The following is a 20247-nucleotide window of genomic DNA, read 5'->3' on the forward strand; positions in this document are numbered from 1 at the left end:
ATAGATAGATAGATGATGGATAGATAGATAGATAGATAGATAGATAGATAGATAGATAGATAGTATGAGGGATATGTTACTTAACTTGATGGGGTATCCTTTCACAATCCATAGGTATGTCAAATCATCATGATGTACACTTAAATATCTTACAGTTCTGATTGTCAGTCATCCTTCCATGAAGCTGGAAAAAAAAATTGTCTGATTTTGCCACATCTGGGCCTTCTAGATGTAAAGAAATTCTGACATATGATGGAAAAATCCCACCTCTTGAAAATACCTTTTTGAAAAAAGAAGTCATAGGAAATAAACATCTCCTGAAAATGACTGGGAAATTGAATTTTCAGCCCAGCTTGCCAGCGTCTGTTCAGTAGGTGAGTGGAGCCAAAGGCCGGGAAGAAGAGCAGAATGGCTCGCTATGCACACTGCTCATGTCCGGAGGCATCTTCATGTCAAGCCCATCTTCCCTTTTGTACATTTTCTTCTTCGCAACTCCATAGCTAGTTTACAATGCTAAGCAGTTTTCTAAGAATGCCTGTAGAGATTATGAAGTGCCTGTATTATGTTTCAAGGAGGGATGGTAAAATGGCACATTTTAGAAATATCCTTTGATAAAATTCACATGCAATTTGTCTTTTGGAAATGGGGTGACCAAACCACCTCTTTGAGCAACACACAATGTGTGTGCCCTGGCTCAGGCCACGAGGGAGAAAGGAGTAAAAAGGGCTGCAGAGGTTTTTGTTGTTTGGGGGCGTTTTTAAAGACTTTTTATTGATTTTTAGAGAGAGAAGCAGGGAGGGAGAGAGAAAACCATTGATGTGAGAGAGAAATATTGATCAGAACATCAATCGGCTCCCCTACGAGGGATAGAGCCCACAGTCCTGGTGTATGCCTCAACTGAATCAAACTAGCAACCTTTTGGTGTATAAGATGTCACCCAACTGAACCACACTGGCCAGGCGCCAGTGTTTTATAGTAACACAGGATGAGTCACTGTCCTGAATGTTCTGTGCATTTTGTTTTACTTTTCTGTGTAACAAAAGATGCATCCTAATATTATAACGTCTGTATGTTAAAGAGGTTGCCAGCGTATGACCACAGTGCAGTAAGTAAACTGGTTTGTGCCTTTTGTGTTAAAATTTATAGGAAAGACTGTCCTCTGAAAATGACTTGGAAAGATGGAATTAAATTAATCTGCAAGCATCACACTGACACTTGTCCACAGAGTGAACACTAGACATGTTGAAGGGGAAATGTTAAATAGAAGAGAAAATCGTGTGGTTGATCATGATAGGCTAAAATATTTCTAATCCTTATGATTGACAACATGTTTTACATTCATGGATCCAAATGAAACTATATGTTATCCTTTGCATGAAGCCTTTGCTACGTGGCCCCCTCACACCAAAGGGCACTCATAAAGTACTCTAATGTATGTGTGTGAGACTGACCTTGGCAGCTGGCCTGTGGCTTGGCAGGAAAACCAGCTTCGGATCCTGCTTCTGCTCCTGGTCTCTGTGCCTGCGTAGGATGGGGGGAGGGGAGGGGCTCGGATGTTCTTTAGTTTTAAAGATCAGCAAACTCTTCTAAGGGCTGCTCTGTCCTGACTCTTCTTTCCTACTCCCCTGCTCTTTAACTGTCTTCCTCTCCCTTCAGAAATGCCGGGGTGGGGGGGTGGGGGGTAGGGAAGGAGGAGACAACATGGTCCTGGAGGAAGCCAGCCATCCTCGTCCCATTGCTCCTTCAATCCAGTCCTGCTTTGTCTTTCTTTTTGGGGTTTTTTTTGTTTTGTTTTGTTTTTTTTGGTTTTTTTATTAAGCCAGCAAGAATTTATTACAGATTCGAATCCAGGCTCAAACCTTGGCTGACACAGCAGCCAGCAAACACCCAGGTAAGAGCCCTAATGGAGGGGCAGTCCCTCCAGAGCGCTCACACAAAAACACAGACAAACACACACCTACTGCGGCCAGTCAGGCTCTTCGGATGGGGGTCCCTCATGGTCCTGGTTGGGGATCCCAGACGAATTCATGATCCCCAAGGACCACCAGGGAGCCGAGTGCGATGCAATAAACAAAAGAGCCTTTTCCATACTAGCATGGGCTGTCCCACTCACGCCAGCAGCATGGCGGAAGAGCTCGTCTTCCATGGAGGCCACTTGCCAGCACCAAAAGGAATATTAGGAGCTTTAACTCTTAACCACTACTATGCTGTGTAGGTCAGCAGCACCCTAACTAGAGTTCTCACTTTTAAAATTAAGGTAATACTGGTAGTTTAATCTGTTTAGAACAAGGTAATTACAGTTGTATGAAAAGAAAAAAAGAAACCTTCGCATTCTCTTAACACCAAGTTAACATTCTTGAAACTGTGCATAATTCCTTTCAGTGGCTAAAACATTTAAAGCCAGACTGTAAGAAAATATCCAGATTCCCTGTAGTTGGTTTGCTGTCACCAAAACCTCAAAACCAGATGTTCCCAGCAATGCCTGTGTAGATCACACAGGTGTATCACAGATCCCCACTCCCCTGGTCCACCTCAGGGAGTCTGTCATCATCAAAGAAAACAGCTACATTCCTTTGAGCCCTCTTTAATGTTTTATATTTTTTATGTTCTGGCTTGTTTTATTGTCACTTGAAAACAATATTTAAAACACATTTGTTTTGCCAAAAAAAAAATGAAATAAAATAAAACACAGAGAAGACAGCCAAGGAAATAGGACCATTTGACAGTTCTGTGGGACATGGCGCTAAGATTCCCTGGGGCTCTGGGCCAGTTTAAGGTGCCAACCTCAGGCCAACACAGCCTCCAGGGCACACCAGGGGAGGCTGTGGCCTCCCTCTCAGGTTCTTTTCTTGTGGCATTCACCTCATGGAAAGAAGCAGGCAGGCCCACATCATTACAGATGAAATGCCCACATCATGCCAGTGTATGGAGAGCAACTATAAAACACTTGTTCAGGGTAAATCAGTACCTGAAGGGGGAAGTCAAAAGGGACACCCGCACACTGGGGTCTTTCCTCTGGTCCTCATCTCTCTGGCCAGCAGCCCCTTTGCCATTTCTCCTCTTGGTTTAATAGATGTTTGTGAGGCTGGGAAAGGGAGGGGACTGAGGACTTCCACCATAGTCCAGGTTTTACACAGCCCTTGGCTTCAGTGGGAACCCAGGGACTGGTGGGAGCAGCAGTGTGATGGGGCTGGAGGACCCAGGAAGTGAGGAGGAGGGACTGGGGGCTGCATGGCAGTTTATGAGGCTCCTCACCAGGTGGGCATTGGGATAGGGAGAGACAGTGTTTCCCCTACTACCTCCCCAGCTCCTATTAAAATAACCTTTGATTCGCCAAGGAAGGGAGGGTAATCCAACTAGGGGCAAGATGAGGAGCACAGCATGGGCCTCAGCTGCTATCAGACCCCGCTGCAGAGGGCCCTTTCCATTTCCACTTGGCAGGCTTCGTTTTTGTGTCTTCTTCCTCCGAGCACTGCTGGAGCCAGACTTGGGCAGCACTGGGCCTGTGTGGCAGCTTTCAACTCAGGGGGGCTGGAGCGAGCTGCTTCTCACTGGCTCTTGGGTGGCTTGGAGAAAGAGGCCTTGCATTCCTTGGCCCTGGAGAAGAGGTCCCTGATCTTCATTTGTGGGCTCGTCACAGCTCGCCCGGACATGACACAGAGCCTGGAGAACTGGGGTCTGGCCAAGAAAGTCCCCCTTGGCGCTGGTCAGGCTGAGAAGCAGGTTTCCAATGCTGCAGGGTCTGCTCCCCAGTCCCAGCCCAGCCTGCTGGGGGGGGAGGGGGGTGCGTCTCAGGCTCCACCTCTTGAATGGGAGGCTGTTGTCCTTGATGAGCAGGGACTTGATGAGATGGGCCAGCAGCTCTCCTGCTTCACGCACCACTGACACAGATGCTGGTGGGGAGGTAGTTATCCGGGTGGCAGGGCTGGCTCAGCACCATCGTTGCAGTCTCCTCGCTGGGCTTCTCTCTCTGGAGCTGAATCAGTGGGCAGGACAGGGCCTGTGGGTGCTCCTCGTATTTGAGGTGCTGCAAGATGGTCTCTAGGGGTATGTTGTGGGCCAGGAAGAGCTGCCAGGCACAGTGCTGCTCAAAGGTCTCCCAGTCTAGGTGCTGAAAGTATGTTGAGAGCTGAGTCTATTATTATAGAACCGTGACCAGGTTCCCCATCATCACATGGCAGACCAGCTCCTGGAGTTATTCATGTTCAACAGCTGCCCACCCCTCAAGGTCTCATCTGGAAACTCTATGGAGATGGAGGATGCGAGCTGGCACATTAGCCACATTGTGTCCTCCTGACAGGCCTTCATGCCGTCATTAAAAAGGTGTGCCCTAGCCAGTTTGGCTCAGTCGATTGAGTGTCTGCCTATGGACTGAAGGGTCCCAGGTTCAACTCCTGTCAAGGGCTTTAAGTTGTGGGCTTAATTCCCAGTGTGGGGTGTGCAGAAGGCATCAGATCAATAATTCTCTCTCATTGATGTTTCATCTCCCTTCCTCTCTGAAATCAATAAAAATACATTTAATACAGATTTTTAAAAAGGTGTGCAGATTGCCCCACTGAGTGGCCCGGGAAAGTGACCTGTACAGGTTCCTTTTCCCTATAGGTTTTCTGACTCTCCCCCCCCCCCCCCCCCCCCCCCCGGTAGGAGAGCAAGTGGAAACCAATCTTGGACTGCTTCTAATATAGCTCAGAGAGAAGGTCCAGAGACAGAGAAAAGCTGGCATACAGATGTTCCTAAATATTTCAGAGAGAGGTTTCCCCACAGATTCTTCCAGGGACTCCTCCATGACCTCTTCGGGCAACACCTCCCCTTGGAAGTGGGCCTTGAGGAGCTTTTATAGACAAGTACCCAAGGGCAAACAGCTGCTCTGCGTCAACGTCTTCCTCCAGGACCGGGTCCACAATTCCTGCAGGACCTCACTGGGCCTCTGTATCACTGCCTTCTTTATCCTTGGGGACTTTTCTTTTCCCTTAGGGACTCATCCAACTGGTCAAGGAAAGGGGTGATATCAACTGTCTCCTCTACAACTATCTCCTTGATATAGTGGAAATAAAACTTTCTCTCTTTCTTTCACTGTTGAGGTTGTCATCTTCATCACTGAAGGATGTTTATGCATTATTAATGCAGATCTCATCCTAGTCTGAGACATGGTTATCCATCTCCATGGAAACTGGCTCCTCAATTTTGATTTCCACAGGTGTGCTGACTAAAATGCAGAACTCAGGAAGCTTCTCCCTCAGCATTGGCGCAGCTCCTTATCCAATTTAGAGTTGTCAAACTGGGGAGCCAACTGCACCAAGACCCATTTCTCCACAATGTGGTTGATAGAGGAAAAGACATGCTCGGGGGCTCTCCAGTGGTGGACAGAAGTTAGAAATGATGTGGCACATGAAATCCAGGAGTGTGGCAGCGATGGCTGATGGGGCTTCATGGAGTGAGGCATGACAAGGAAGGCTGGCTCTATGGTCATAATGTTATCCGTGTGTAGGATAAAGTCATAAAAAAAAGCCACTTGGCATTAGAGGCAACAACATTTACATGCATGTTGTCAGCAGCCAACCAGTGATGGCCCATGGGGCAAGATATCTGAACTCATTAGAAGGGTCCACAACCCCACAGATGTAGTGAATGAGGTCAGAGTGCAGAGACTGACTGACTGGGAGTAAGAGGTACGGGTGCTGGAACTAATCCTAGTGTTATTTTGTATACCAAACCACATGAAGGAGGTCATGAAGAAGAGCTTAGTCTCCATGTCTGGGTTTAGAAAACATGTGAGGAATTTTCTGGATGCTCTTGACTGAAGAAGCTGCAGGATACCTGTGAACTGAGACTCAAGGCTTGAGGGTTAGGAAAAATATATTTCCAAAGAAGCTCAAATTCTGGCATCCTGGCAAGTCTCTGAAGTAGTCTTAGGAGGTTCCAGCCAATCATCAAATATTCCATGACTCCTTCCAAAGCAGTGAGATGCAGAAATCCTCCTCCTTCTGCAGGGCATGGAGCTGGGGGTCCTGAAGTGGTCCAGGGGCCACGGCAATGAGGGTGCTGCTCTTTAGTACCCACCATCTCTGCTCAGTCAGGGTGTACAGAACATTTGCTAACCAGATATCTTCTGCCATAACATCCCCACCAGCAATCTGCTTCAGGAACGCCATGCAAACACTATTGGCTCCCAGAACCCCACACTTCACTAGTTCCCATACCAAACACACCAACTGAGTATGGCAGGTGCCCTGCAACTTCAAGTGCTTCTGGAAGCATCTGGTTGATTTTATTCAGGACAATATTCATGCTGTCACAACTCAATAGAGCCAAGTCCTAGTGACACTTCTGGGCTTGAACAGGCTTAGTGAGAAGATGGGTAAAGAGGCCCAGGCAGATCTCCGCCTGCTGAGATTGGGGGTGGGAGAGGACCTTTCCACACTAGGCATTAAGGGCATCATTGTCTCACTCTCTGAGACACCAGAAGTTGTCAGTATCACAGTGCTCATGTATCTCTCCAACCTCTAACTCATCCTTGGCATCCAAACTGGTTGAAAGTAGCCGCCTCCCCATCCTGAGGCTTTAGCTCCTGCTCCTCCTCCACCTCCCAAAGCAACAGCTGCCAATGCCCCATTTCCTTCTGTAACTCCATGGCTGCAGCCAGGTGATGGGAAAAGGCCAGGGAGTGGACGGGTAGCAAGTCTTGGAAATGAGGGCCTTTGGGTTACCGTGGACTGGGGGCAACAGGGATTAGTGGGGGAGGAGGGAGAGGGTCTCTGACCTCTGTATTCTTGGCTCCTGCCTGAAAGATCACTCGATGGAGAGGATAAAGGTGGGTGGCTATCTAGGTCCTGCCTCTGGAGTGGCAGGGATGAGGAAAAGCCTTTAGCTCCTAAGTATGCGGGGGTCAGGGTCTGCACCCCCATGGGGAGGGGAGGCGAGGCTCCCAGCCCTGAAGAAGTGGAAAGTGAGCCCCTTCTGGCTTCTGACCCTAAGAGAAGTAGGCAAAGCCCCAAGTTTCTGCCTCGGGAGATGGACAAAAGAGGAGTCTTGCTTGGAAGTAGTGGATCAGAAACCTTCCTGCCTGATGGCCCAGGGTTTGGGCAGCAAGGTTCCTCTGGACCCACACCATACCCCACCTCAGAGTGAGGGACAGAAAATAAATGCTACAGGAGGGCACCTAGAACCAGCTTCTCCCTATACCACACACAGCACCACGGTGGAAAGGAGAAGGGTGGCTGAGGGTGACAGGGAGGAGGAGGCCCTCTTTAATTTTTAAAATGAAAATGTTTATCCGTCAGGCATATGTTAGAGTTTTCTGAGGGAGAAAAACTAAGATAACTTTTGCAAATTTCCTTTCTTAAAAACCAATTACAAAGCGATCAGATTACAAAAAATATTAAAATTCATTTCATATTAATAAAACATAATCTACCAAGTAATTACCAAGTGCCTAATATTATGCTAGATATTTAGAACTCTTTGCTACAATTAAAAGAGACGCACACATCCACATATAGTTGTATAGATGTATTTTTCCTCCTCTGATATATATCACTGCTGTATCACCTTTAATAACTTTTGAGAACGTTTCAGCCCATATTGTCTGCACTCAATTCAGTGTTTGATGAAATTGGCACTTCAATTTTAAAACAACCACATTCACTGTATTTTTTTAATTCTGTACATGAGCAAATCTACTGATCATATTAGTTTCCTTTAAGATAGAGAACATTTCTCTTTTATTTGGACTTGATAAATGCAAAATATTTTAATAACTGAGGAAGGCAAACAGCTGATGCTTATAAACTATTATTAAATATTATCCTATTTAGCCGAAACCGGTTTGGCTCAAAGGATAGAGCGTCGGCTTGGGGATTGAAGGGTCCCGGGTTCGATTCCGGTCAGGGGCATGTACCTTGGTTGCGGGCATATCCCCAGTGGGGGCTGTGCAAGATGCAGCTGATCGATGACTCTCTCTCATCGATGTTTCTAACTCTCTGTCTCTCTCACTTCCTCTCTGTACAAAATCAATAAAATATATTTAAAAAAATATTATCCTATTTAATATATATTATTTCACTCTGATAAACTCTTATAAGATTAAATAATGTCCCCAAATTTATATAAATAGGATTTGAAGCTACAAAATCTAGCTTCAGAGTCAAATGCCCAATGGCTATGCTATACATTTCAGCCTCTCTAGTACTGAGTGCACATATAGGGGTGTTGCAAAGCAATAGCAGTAATTCAAATGAACTAGATGTAACTAAGGCAAAAGCATGAACTTGGCCATTCCTGACTCCTTTTTCAGGGCTGTGTTTTGCCCTGAGCAGTAGTCTCAGGATCTCAACACAGCAAGCTGTGTTGCTAATGTAAAATGTATTCACACTCTGAAAAAAACAATTGGTCTCATATTCTCTACATGTCGAAAGCATTTGCTAAATGTTGGGACAAAAATATGTGTAAATTCAAATTATTTTCAAATTTTTATATTTCTTCTAAATCAATGTGTTGTAAAAGTGTTGAAATTAACAAAAACAATCTTACTTGAGCCTTGATTTCTTACTGGTTTGCCCCTATTAGTATTAGAGAATAAATGAGTAAATAAATACAAAGTGAAATTTTCCAGAATACATTTTTTGTTTGTGTCTAAGGAAGTATCAATCACTTTCATCCCTTAAATATCATTTGCGTTATGAAATTCCCTTTTTTTATAGCTGGTACCTCTTCCTTGAGTTTCATCTCTCTTTGCCTAATGGAATTCTTTATCTGGATACCTTAGCATGCTTTCAAAATTAACATGTCACCATTACTGAAGTTTCTAAGTCTGTTTAGATTAAATATATTCTCAAAACTCATATAAGACTACATGACTCAGGATAAAAGTCTAAATGATACATTTTCTGAAAACATTTAGATGTGATCATATTAGTCATCAAATTCTAAATCACTAAATTTAGAACTCATTTAATCCACCTGCTTCATTTTCCTGATAAGGAAGGAGACTCAGACCCTGAGAGAAAATATTACTCGTACAAGATCATCATGAATTTGTAGCTGAGCTGAAACTAGAGTCTTGAATCCTAATTTTTTTTTTTGTAATTGCTGTTACCTTTGTACTAGATATACTATGAGCCAGACGCAGTGACTTGCATTATCTCCTTTAATGCTTACCTGTAACGTAAGTATTATTATCCCACATGGCAAATGAAACAGCTCAATCAGGTAAAGCTCAAGGACTAATTTATGCACTGGAAGAGTCAGATTTTGAAACTACATCTGCTTTATTCCAAGTTCCCTGGCTTTAGTCAGCTTTTGTAGACCAATGCTCCTTCTATGACAACCACTTCCCTCTTATGAATGCAAACTGCGTAAATATAGAAATACTTTGACCATTTTAATCATTAAATACTTCATGATGTAGGGCTTCCAACAATAGAAACAATATATTAAAATGTGTTAACAACCACACATGTTTCACAAATGCTATGAATCCTTAAGTAGTCCCAACTTGTAAAATGTGTCTGCAAAGCATAAGGTAGTCAATAATTATATTGTGCTTTTTATTCTATTTGTCAATAATTATATGTCATATGTTTGGATTCTATTAAAGAAACCCAGTGTCTCTTTTCATAAGTCATCTCAGATATTATTACTACAGATCAGCATTTTTGAAACCTAATTTCATGATAACACAAGCTATATTAAAATATGTTGGTGAATGTCAAAAAATCTCAAAAATAATTTGCTTAGTTCACTTACATTTTGGAAATCTGCATATTAATTTAAATTTGGAATAGTTCAAAAAGAAATATAAAAAAGTTTTAAACTTATATTACAATTTTAAGTAATGATAGGGAAAATGACAGGATTAAATATTAAAAGGCCAAAATACTCCGAAGAATTTAAATAAGTAATAAGCAATGCACATTTCCTCACTTACATAAAATCAAAGAGTTGAAATAACTACAGAGGCATCTGTGAAACTCTATATAATCCTCCATATGATCCCAGATTGATGTATCCCTGAGCCAACGAGATACAATAAAAAATATTGTCCAATAGCAGTCCAATTTAAGCAGTTACTATAGCTATGAAAAAAACAATTACATATTTCCCATTATCATTATGGCCAAAATACATTATGTTGGCAACTTGTCAGCAATCCAATTCATCTCATAAGACAACCTTAATATTTTTTTAAAAAAAATCAGGTAAACTCTTGTATGGTTATGTCATGCATAATAAATCACCAACCATTTCTCAAAAATGTCCTTTCCATACTTTCTTTATGTAGGTTTCCTAAGGTTAGACATTCCATCTTACCTGAATTGTTGTACTAAGTTGCTGTTGTTGTTGTCTTCTTGTTGTTTTTCAATTTCAATGAGTCTCCCTATGGCCAATCTCATCAATTCCACATTACCCTTAAATGAGTTCTCATCACCTTGAGAATAACTAGAAACCCCAGTTAGCCATAATGCTCAATATCAATGCAAAACCTGTTTTCCAGCCATTTTGAATTCAGTGCCAGGCCTAGACTCAATTCTCCTTCCTTTTAATATGACAATTCCCCTCAACAGATATTAAAGCTTCTCTTTCCTTTTAATCATATGGTTGACTTCTCCTTTGAAACCCTGCTCACACTCTTTTTACCCCAAGTAAATCTTTCAATGACCTTCCCCAAGCTGAGTTACTCTCTTTGCAGCATTTACCAAACCATTTGGTCTACAGTGGCATTTTCTATCTCCCCAGCCAGAACCATCTCTTGGGACCAGAGACTATCTAACTCATCTTTGTATCCCAGTATCTATCTGAGTGGAACATGTAAAATGTTCAAATGACTTTATTGATAAGTTTGGATTGGGGCAAAAGATTTTCTATGTTTATCAAATATTTCAAGTGATTTCATGAGGATGAACAAGAAAATGGGAGAATTACTGTAGTCATTTAATCATCAGAGATAAGAAAACCCATGTTTTTGTATAAAATAGCTCTGTCCTTGACTTACTTCTCTTTGAGGTAGCCATGGGGACTTTTATTTCCCCCTTGGCAAGTTACCTATCTGTGCTATGCAAGTAAAAACAAAACAAAATTACAGTTTTTCATCATATATAAATAAAGGTATAAAGATAATCTATCCTTAGCTCAGGATATAAACTTAGCAATGGGCTTGGTTATTACTTCAACATTGTTTTTATTTCTTCAGCCAGTATTTTCAATGTGGCCTAAAAATGTCATGACTCAGAGTAGTTATTTGTAGAATTGCTTCAAAATGTTATCTAAACCACTGTAATTTCACACCTGGCATTGAAACTACCTGGTTTGCCTAAAAGAATTCCACATACTGGGCGATTATATGGTACTTTCTGAAATTAACACTGTGTAATGTTTTATTCTTTAACTCTAAGAACACAAACTTGTTCAAAGAGAAGATTGTGTTCCATGTCATCACCTACTTAACATACCTCACTCTTTAATTCTTCCAATAATCTTTTAGACTCTACCACTCACTGGAAACTTTTATTTTAAAGATTACTGATAATTTCAGAATTGCCAAATCTGACAAACTCCGTTGGATGCCTAGCAGCCTCTGTACTAACTAAGAAAAGCACTTTTCTTCAACACTTGTTCCTTGTTGGATTATTTGTTTTCCTACTTCTCTCTCTGCTATTTTTGGGTCTCCTTTTCTAATTTAATTTTTTGCTTCTGCTACTGAACATGTTTCGTTCCATTTTGGGAGCTAAACTTGTTGATCTAGCAGTTAAATTCTAAATTTGGAAAACTATTCAGGTCTTATCACACAAAACTCTTCTTCCTAGTCTACAACAGCACCAGTCACAAGTGGCTTTTAAATGAACTAACATTCAATGAAATTAAAAATTCATTTCCCTTGTCACACAATCCACATCAAGTGCTCAATAGCACTTGTACAACACATTTACAGAGCATTTCCATCATGACAAAAGTTCTGCTTGGCAGTGCTAATTTAGGCAGCTGGACTGCTTGACTTTCTCACCCATAAAAACCTTAGCCCCTTTAATTCCCTCTACCTGAAATGTTGTTCACCAACCATCTCTTCCTATAGAAATTTGACCCTTTATTCAAAAATAAGCCCAAATATTTACCTCTCTCTAAAACTGTTTATTGATTTCTGTAGCTAAAAGGGTGGCAGCTCTAATAAAAACTCCCCAAGTTCTTTGAACCAGTCTTACCCATGTTGCTTTGTTCTGTCATTGCCAGTAGGAATGTCTGCTCTTCCTAGCTAGAGATGGAAGTGTCCGAAGAGCTAATATTTACCAACCTCCAATGAATATCTTCAATATCTTAAGCTAAGTGCTTAATGTTTCTCAGATTCTCCCCCTGAGAAGAGTATGGTGTCTTACCATATTAACTTTAAAGAAATTGGGATTTAAGATGAAGTGATTGGCCAAATGAAGTTCTCAAGAAGGGAAATGATTCTCTTAGGGCCTTCGTCAGCAGGCCCCTTGAATGTGGCTCTTCCACAAAATACCACGGCCAGGGTGAGTCTATTTTGAAGAAGCGTTAGAAGAAGTTTAAGTTTAAAAAATTTGGCTCTCAAAAGGAATTTCAACCATTGTTTGTTGACATTTGACTCTATTGACTAATGAATTTGCCGACCATTGCTCTACAGTTACAGTGGTGAGCCCTGAATCAGCCCAGGTTGGTATAATTTCAAAGTCGATACTCTTAATCACAGGGACACACTTCTTCCTCCATCTCATGACAACCCATGTGCCCTGTAATGCTGGGCATAACTCCATTGTTGAATGAGTGAGTAGATGAGCAATGCCTTGTATGTATTAGGTATCTTACAGTTCATAAAACTTGACAGCAATAGTTTATTTCCATATGATTTCCCCAACAGCTCTAGGCAGCTCTGCAGGAAACCTTACCGCCATTTCACAGAGGCTGAGATAGTTCTGAGGCCTCCTGAAGTTCCCAGTGACCGAGATAGAACTTTAAGTTCATTCCTTCTGCCTCCAAGTTCCATCACCCAGGGTTCAAAACTCATCGAAAGTCAATAAAGACTCAAAGTGTTTTATCTCAATATACTTTTTTCTACTTGGTCATTTTATTCTTTAAAAAAAACACCTCCATGATAATGAGGTTTAATTGTTTGTCTGTGGGAGGGGTAGAGGCAATTTAGTTATTTTTCAGTGCTGGTTAAGTAGCCACACATTTAGATATTTATCATATTGTTTTTGCCCTAACCCCATTAAAATAACTTGCTTAGATTAAACAAAATTCTGGGAATGTTAATTAGCAATTTAGCTATGAATATGCTTGATTATTTTAAGTCTGCTAAAAATATGCATGGGTCTTATCTGTAATTACATCTGCATATTTTTTTTCTCTCTTTTTCCTTCAGGAAAGTCATTTAAAATGCATTTGGGAAATATTTGAAAAAAAATTAATTCTATTATTCTTATTTTCCAGAATTTCCCAGTGTTTTATGGCTATAATTATATTTTTCTTCTCAAGACAAAGCAATATATCACAACATCCATTATCATGTGTGTTGACAAAATGTGAGATTCAAGAAAGTAATTTTATATCCATTAAATAACAGAAAAATTGCCCTAGCCATTTTGCTCAGTGGATAGAGCATTGGCCTGCTGATCAAAGGGTTCTGGGTTCAATTCCGGTCAAGGGTAAGTAAGTCAATTGCAGACTTGTTCCTGACCCAGGCCCTGTCTGGGTTGCATGCAGTAGGCAACCAATCAATGTATTTTTCTGACATTGATGTTTCTCTCTGTCTTTCCCTCTCTCTCCCACTCTCCATAAAAATCAATGAAAAAATATCCTTGGGTGAGGATTAAAAATAAATAAATAAATAAATAAATAAATAAATAAATAACAGAAAAATCAAGTATATTGTATTTTCTTCTTTACTATATTAATTTTCTCATGTATTTAAACAGTTTTGCATGTTGTCATTTATCAGCAATGGCACTTAAGAATATTATGTTTATTTCATATCCATCTTGTAGTGTTATGTGTTTTTTGCATATGTGTAAGGTTAGTTAGGGGTGAGAATGGCAGTATTAAACTCATCTATTTGAGTACATTTCTCAGTCATGATGCAGTCTTTATAAAAATTATTTTTCTAAATCTGAAGAGAAGTCTAAAAAATAATTTGCCCAAGACAGCTCTGCCAGAAAGTAGCAAAGTTCTGTTTCAAACCCATGCTTTTCTCAGTTCAAAGCCCACAACATTCTCAATAGGAATGACCAAATGTTTGAATGGCTAGCTAATAAATAACAGGCCTCTGGGTGAGACACCAATGTGCCCCATACCTATTCACTAAAATGTTTATATGGAAAATAAAAAAAAACAAACAAATGAGTTAGATGAAGATCAATACACATCAGCTCGTTTACCTCCCCACCAAAAGAGAGCATTTTCAGATAAATATTCAGGAGAAAATACACAATTAGGAAAGTGTTTCAACACAGATAGGACTTTTATAGGATTGCTCTTCCCAAGCTCAACAGTCTTAATGCACAAGCAATTTGCTTAACATTTATAATGCCCTTGGATTTCAAGTTGAGGAGTCTGATAACATGGAAAAGAAAATCAAGGATCTGAACTTCTGATAAGTAAATAGCTTGAACTGAAATTACCCTCTTAGGACTTTAAGTGCTTCCACCTAAAGTCCAAGAGATAGAAATAGGAATGATTTTTAACTACAATCAAATACTGCCTTAATTCCACATTTGACTTCTGCAGTTTCATCTAATGTTACATAGAGGCATGTGGGCCCTCCACTTGTGAAGAGCTTACACCAGTTTAAAACAAATTCATCACAGGAGTAAGACTGCAAAATAAAGTAGTAGCGATGTTTTTATTTGATATGTTTCATTCCTTGTTTTCCATGCCTGCAGCTGTCTTGTGAACTTGTCTCCAATAACCTTATGACTGACTTTTTTGAAAAGCTTTGTAACTCTTCTCTTTGCCACTTCTCACTTCCATTCTTTCTTCCCACTTCCACGCTTCTTACAATTGGCTACTAGGATAATCTCTCCCCAAACAGCTGTTATCACAAACTCAAAACCTATCACAGTTCTCTGAAGCCTGGTGTACAACAGACTCTTAAAGTCTTTACCCTTCTCACCATCTCCCTGAGATTCTTCACTAGTTTATTTTTTTTTAACTTTCTGTCATGCCCTGTATGAAATAAATTTATTTTCTTATCTGTGATTTTTAGCATGCTAGATCCTGATTTAGAGCTTTACAGCATGCTTTGAGAAATACCTTTGCTATATTTTCACAGGGGTGTTATATCAGACTCTGGATCAGTCAGGGTCCCAGAAGGAAACAAGACTTCATCCCAGATGGTTCAAATGAAGAAAGTTTAATGAAGAAGTTATCTACCAAATTGTAGACAGCATTAAGGAACAATCAAGATGGTGAAGAATCTAGAGAATAGCAAATATAAGAAGGCAAGATTGCCAAAACTGGTTTGGCTCAGTGGATAGAGCATTGGGACTGAAAGGTCCCAGATTTGATTCAGGTCAAGGACATGTACATTGGTTGCGGGCACATCCCCAGTAGGGGGTGTGCAAGAGGCAGCTGGTCAATGTTTCTCTCTCATCGATGTTTCTAGCTCTCTATCCCTCTCCCTTTCTCTCTGTAAAAAATCAATAAAATGTATTTTTTTAAAAAGAAAGGAAGACTACCTCTGGGAGGGATGGAGAGCCAAAGAGAAGGGTAAGCATTTCCACAGAAGCCTAAGTAAAGCTGGAGGCATGGCAGAGGGCAGCCTGGAGGCAGTGCCAGCCTGAAAGGACAGCAGTCAGGGCACAGGATCAACAGGACATGGAAAAGAAATGCCCAGACCTGCGTTTCCCCCTCACACTCCAAAATCTTCACTGCCTCCCACTGGCCACGCCCAGGATGAAGACAGAGGGGGAGGGAGTCTGGATGTGCAGTCTACAAAGGTCAGCTTCCCAAGGCACAGGGAAGACACAGAAAGGTGGGGAAGGGATGGGGTGTGGCGAGTGGAGAACACCTTGTGCGGGCCTCAGGCAAGCTGTAGTCTTGTGAAGGCCATTTCTGAGGTCACCTGCACCTGGACCGAGAGAACTGTAAGGCCTCACTGAAATCACAGCAAGGTGTCACTTTGAGCAATTTTACTTAGTTAGAGGTTCAGTGTCTTTACCTTTAATACAAGAATAACACAGTGCTCAGTTTATAGAACCGTTCTAAACATCTAGCACAATAAATGTTAATATTATTACTGGCTAGATGAAAATATCCTCTAGTAAAGGATCTTATAATAAAAAATCGACCCATCAAAGATAAGAATCAATGAGTGCTAGTGGTCACCTTTGTAGCTCACCTCTGCCCTCATCCCCTTGGCCTTCAAAAGTATGGCAGGACAGCTTTAGAACTTGGCAGGCAGACTATTTTATTTTACACTAGTGATTTGGATGCCATTTCTCTTCTTTCCACTCAGTAACAGACGGTGCCCTGGACAGCAGTGACATCTGCAGCCCCAAGGGAGAAGGGTCAGCACAAATTTTAATTTTGCTTTTGGTTTGGGGCTTTAAGTACACAAACAGATTTTTTTTCCTCCCTGTCAGTTTGCATCTAGCTTTGTATCTGACAGTTTTTAATGCTTTATGTATTTGAATTAACCCCCAAATTTATAGATCTAGGTTTTGCTCATTTTGCTTTATTTCTCTAATTCAAACTCCTTGATTAACAAAAGGTGAAAGAAAATGTGCAAAAGTATTCTAGCTGCCATTTCTGTATCACTGGGATGTTAGAAGAGGGCATTCTACTCTTTTTGAACTTCCTCTCATTATAAAGTATTAACATTTGGATATTTTAGAATCATAAGAAACAAGAATACTAAAGATAGCCTATAAAAATCTGTAGGCAATTTGACTCTAGAAAGAACTTAAAAGCTGAGAGAACATTTATTAAAATTGGATGTCATGTTCACTGGAAAGGAATGAAATTCTACACTCATCTCTTCTGTGAGAGTAAGAATAAATAAATGAATAGATAAGTGGATGGATAGATGATGGATGGATGGATGGAGAGAGAGAGAGAGAGAGAGAGAGAGAGAGAGAGAGAGAGAGAGAGAGAGAGAGAGAGAGATGAATGAATGATAGATAGATACTGTAGATAGATAGAAGCTTCATTCTTAGGAGGTCAAGTGTCTGCACTGGGAACAATTTGATCCTGCTGAGTTCAATTTCAGAGGAATTTCTGTAATAGGAAACTCTCCTGGTGTCTGGATGTTATGGATGCATTTGGGGTCATAAAAATTTCCAAATCAGGCATCCCACAGAGAAAGGGCATCTATCCTTAGGTATATAAAATAGTACCCTCATTACTGAGACACTACCCAACCTCAGTGGTATTTGTAATTTCCCCATGCCCAGGGCAGTCCTCAAAGGTCAAAAAGAACACTAAAGGCTATGTGTATAAGACAATTAGATCAAAATAGAACTGAGAGCTGGCCTCAGGTAGCTATTTCTAATGGGAGTCAGTCACAGGACAATAAAAACTACAATTCATGCCCAAATGTTCTCCTTGGTCAAGGAGACACTTACTGGATAAAATCAGAACTCAAGGGTCATTTCTGATTGGCCTCAACCCACGCACCACAGCAACACTCAAGGAGCTTCACAGACAAATAATTATCAAGCTAATTTAGGTGTTAGTATTAGGCAGATCATTCAAAGCCCCTTCATCTTCTTAGGCTTCATTGTTCTAGGCTAAACGAGCTGAATTTACAACAGAATATTGAGCCTCACTTCAACTATGTAATGGGTAAAAGGAGAAAGTAAAATGAATTGGGCCTTTTTTTATTTTGATGCCAGAAAGACAAATAGAATGGTCTATAATAATCATTCAAGCCAGAAAATCACATTAACAGCAATTCACTGTGAGATAACTAGATATATGGAATTTTTTACCCTGGTTCCTTTCTCTTACCCTGAGACAGTTAGTTATTGCAATCAATTCCAGCTTCCTAATCTGTAAAAAATAAGAGGGATAGGATAAATCACCTCCAATATTTCTTCCAACTATATATATATATATATATATATATATATATATATATATATATAAACTATTGTTTCATGTACCAAACAGGATGAAAATATGATTCTATAAAATGTAGACCTGTGTTCCAATGAGGCTGCACCTTAGGTAGAACTGAAGCAGTCATCTTTGTATTAAAAAGTCTCTAACACCAGATAATACTCTCTATCAGCCAGATTCATGCCAATTTAAAGAATTCAAATCACAGAAACAAAATAAATATTTTAATCAAGAAGAGTTCATATCACAAATTATATTATTGATGTATTCCACACACATTTGTGGGATATGTATGACAGACAGATAGGTATATAGATAATAAATAGAGATGTAAAGATGACATTTTTTAACTATATTTTCTAAAAAACTGTTGTATAAAAAGTTTGGGGTTTTTTTGTTTGTTTGTTTGTTTGTTTGTTTGTTTTTAAGAAAGAGACATTTTATTAGCATTGTTACAGCAATGCATTAAATGAAGGGATCCTCAGTGCACAGCCCACCCAAGCTGCAAGTGGATAAATCAGAGAGTGAAACCACTTATTGTACACAAGTGCAGACACAGGATCACCCTGAACCTCAAACAGAAGATTGAAAATCACTTTACAAAAAAAAAAAAAAAAAAAAAAAGTAAGTAAAAATAACACCCATTTTTCTATTTAAAAAAAATGCCATCTCTTCAATTCAGAGCATGGAAAGACCAATCGCTTTAATGCTCAGCTGTGCAGCCTGTGGTAGCCAGGCCTGTCTTGGCTTCTAAAGCATAACTTAAGCATTCCAGAGTTTCCTCTTTTGAAGTACTTCTGTTTTAAAATTTTCTTTCTCTACTAATTTATTAACTGTGTCAGTCTAACAGTTAAAAAGTTTTATATCCAACAAAAATATAAATATCAGACTAGAAATCACATATATAGTTTAGCAAGGAAAGATTAAAGGTGAATAAAAGTATTTAAATATATCTGTCATAAGAAATTATACAGCAATACAATAAATTGTGATTTTTTTTTCTTTTCCCTTCCTAGAATTTAGTTAAAATTATTATCCTGCCGAAACCGGTTTGGCTCCCGTGGTAGAGCGTCGGTCTGCAGACTGAAAGGTCCCAGTTTTGATTCCGGTCAAGGGCATGTACATTGGTTGTGGGCACATCCCTAGTAGGAGGTGTGCAAGAGGCAGCTGGTCGATGTTTCTCTCTCATCAGCGTTTCTAGCTCTCTATCCCTCTCCCTTCCTCTCTGTAAAGAATCAATAAAATATATTTAAAAAATTATTATCCTTATGAGTACTAGTTAACAATATCATATAAAAAATTTATTGATGCTATAAATTAAAAACAAAATATACTCCAAAATTGTATTTAAAATAACTGAACTATATAGGAACATTTCCTTAAAAGGAAGACATGGAAACATTTTGCACAACCAAAAACAGAATGCCATTCACAAGTGGATTAAATAAAGAAAATCAAAGAAAAGAACTGAACAGCCTGATTGAGTGTATAAATCTTCATCAAAGATAGAAATACTTATATAGGAATTTCATGACTAAGCAAAATGCAAACAACCCAAATACTATTTCAACAACTGGGTTTAGTAGCTTAATAAACCTTTCACTTTATTTTTGTGTTTTTTCATCCTTATCCTCTAGTTAAAAAAAGAAAAAGAAAAAAAAGAAACTGGAGCACATCATTTGTTGAAGAGTTTGGCCACATACTGAGTCACAGCTCAATCTCTCAACTTCAAAGTCAATTTAGCAACTAGAAATGAAACAGGAGAAGAAAGGAGATCGTATTCCATTGGGGAGAACTGTCATTCATTACAGTGTAAACTTAAGGAATGTACCACATACCACAGAAGAATTTTAGATTCAGTTATTTACTCAACAAATATTTACCAGTGTCTTCTAAATGTCAGGCACAGTGGACACAAAGGTGAGCAATGAAGACACAAGCCTGGTCCTCATGGAGCTTTTAATTTAATAGGGGATAAACATCAATGAAACAATCCCACCCATAAATGTACAATTGATTAACTATACCAGTGGTTGGCAAACTGCGGCTCACGAGCCACATGCAGCTCTTTGGCCCCTTGAGTATGGCTCTTCCACAAAATACCACGTGCGGGCACACTCGCACAGTGTGGTTGAAACTTTGTGGCTACTCGCAGAAGTCAGTTTTCAGCTCTCAAAAGAA

The 20247-nt window shown here is 40.1% G+C and overlaps 1 protein-coding gene and 1 pseudogene across 1 annotated transcript in view; both read right to left on the bottom strand.

Annotated features, from left to right (window-relative positions):
- Positions 1-20247, bottom strand: part of GRM8 (glutamate metabotropic receptor 8) — a 702547-nt gene that overhangs the window by 334410 nt on the left and 347890 nt on the right. The window lies entirely within an intron of this gene.
- Positions 3389-14976, bottom strand: LOC118714507 (annotated as a pseudogene).

Source organism: Pipistrellus kuhlii, unplaced genomic scaffold, assembly GCF_014108245.1.
Source record: "Pipistrellus kuhlii isolate mPipKuh1 unplaced genomic scaffold, mPipKuh1.p scaffold_m20_p_10, whole genome shotgun sequence".
NCBI classification, from domain to species: domain Eukaryota; kingdom Metazoa; phylum Chordata; class Mammalia; order Chiroptera; family Vespertilionidae; genus Pipistrellus; species Pipistrellus kuhlii.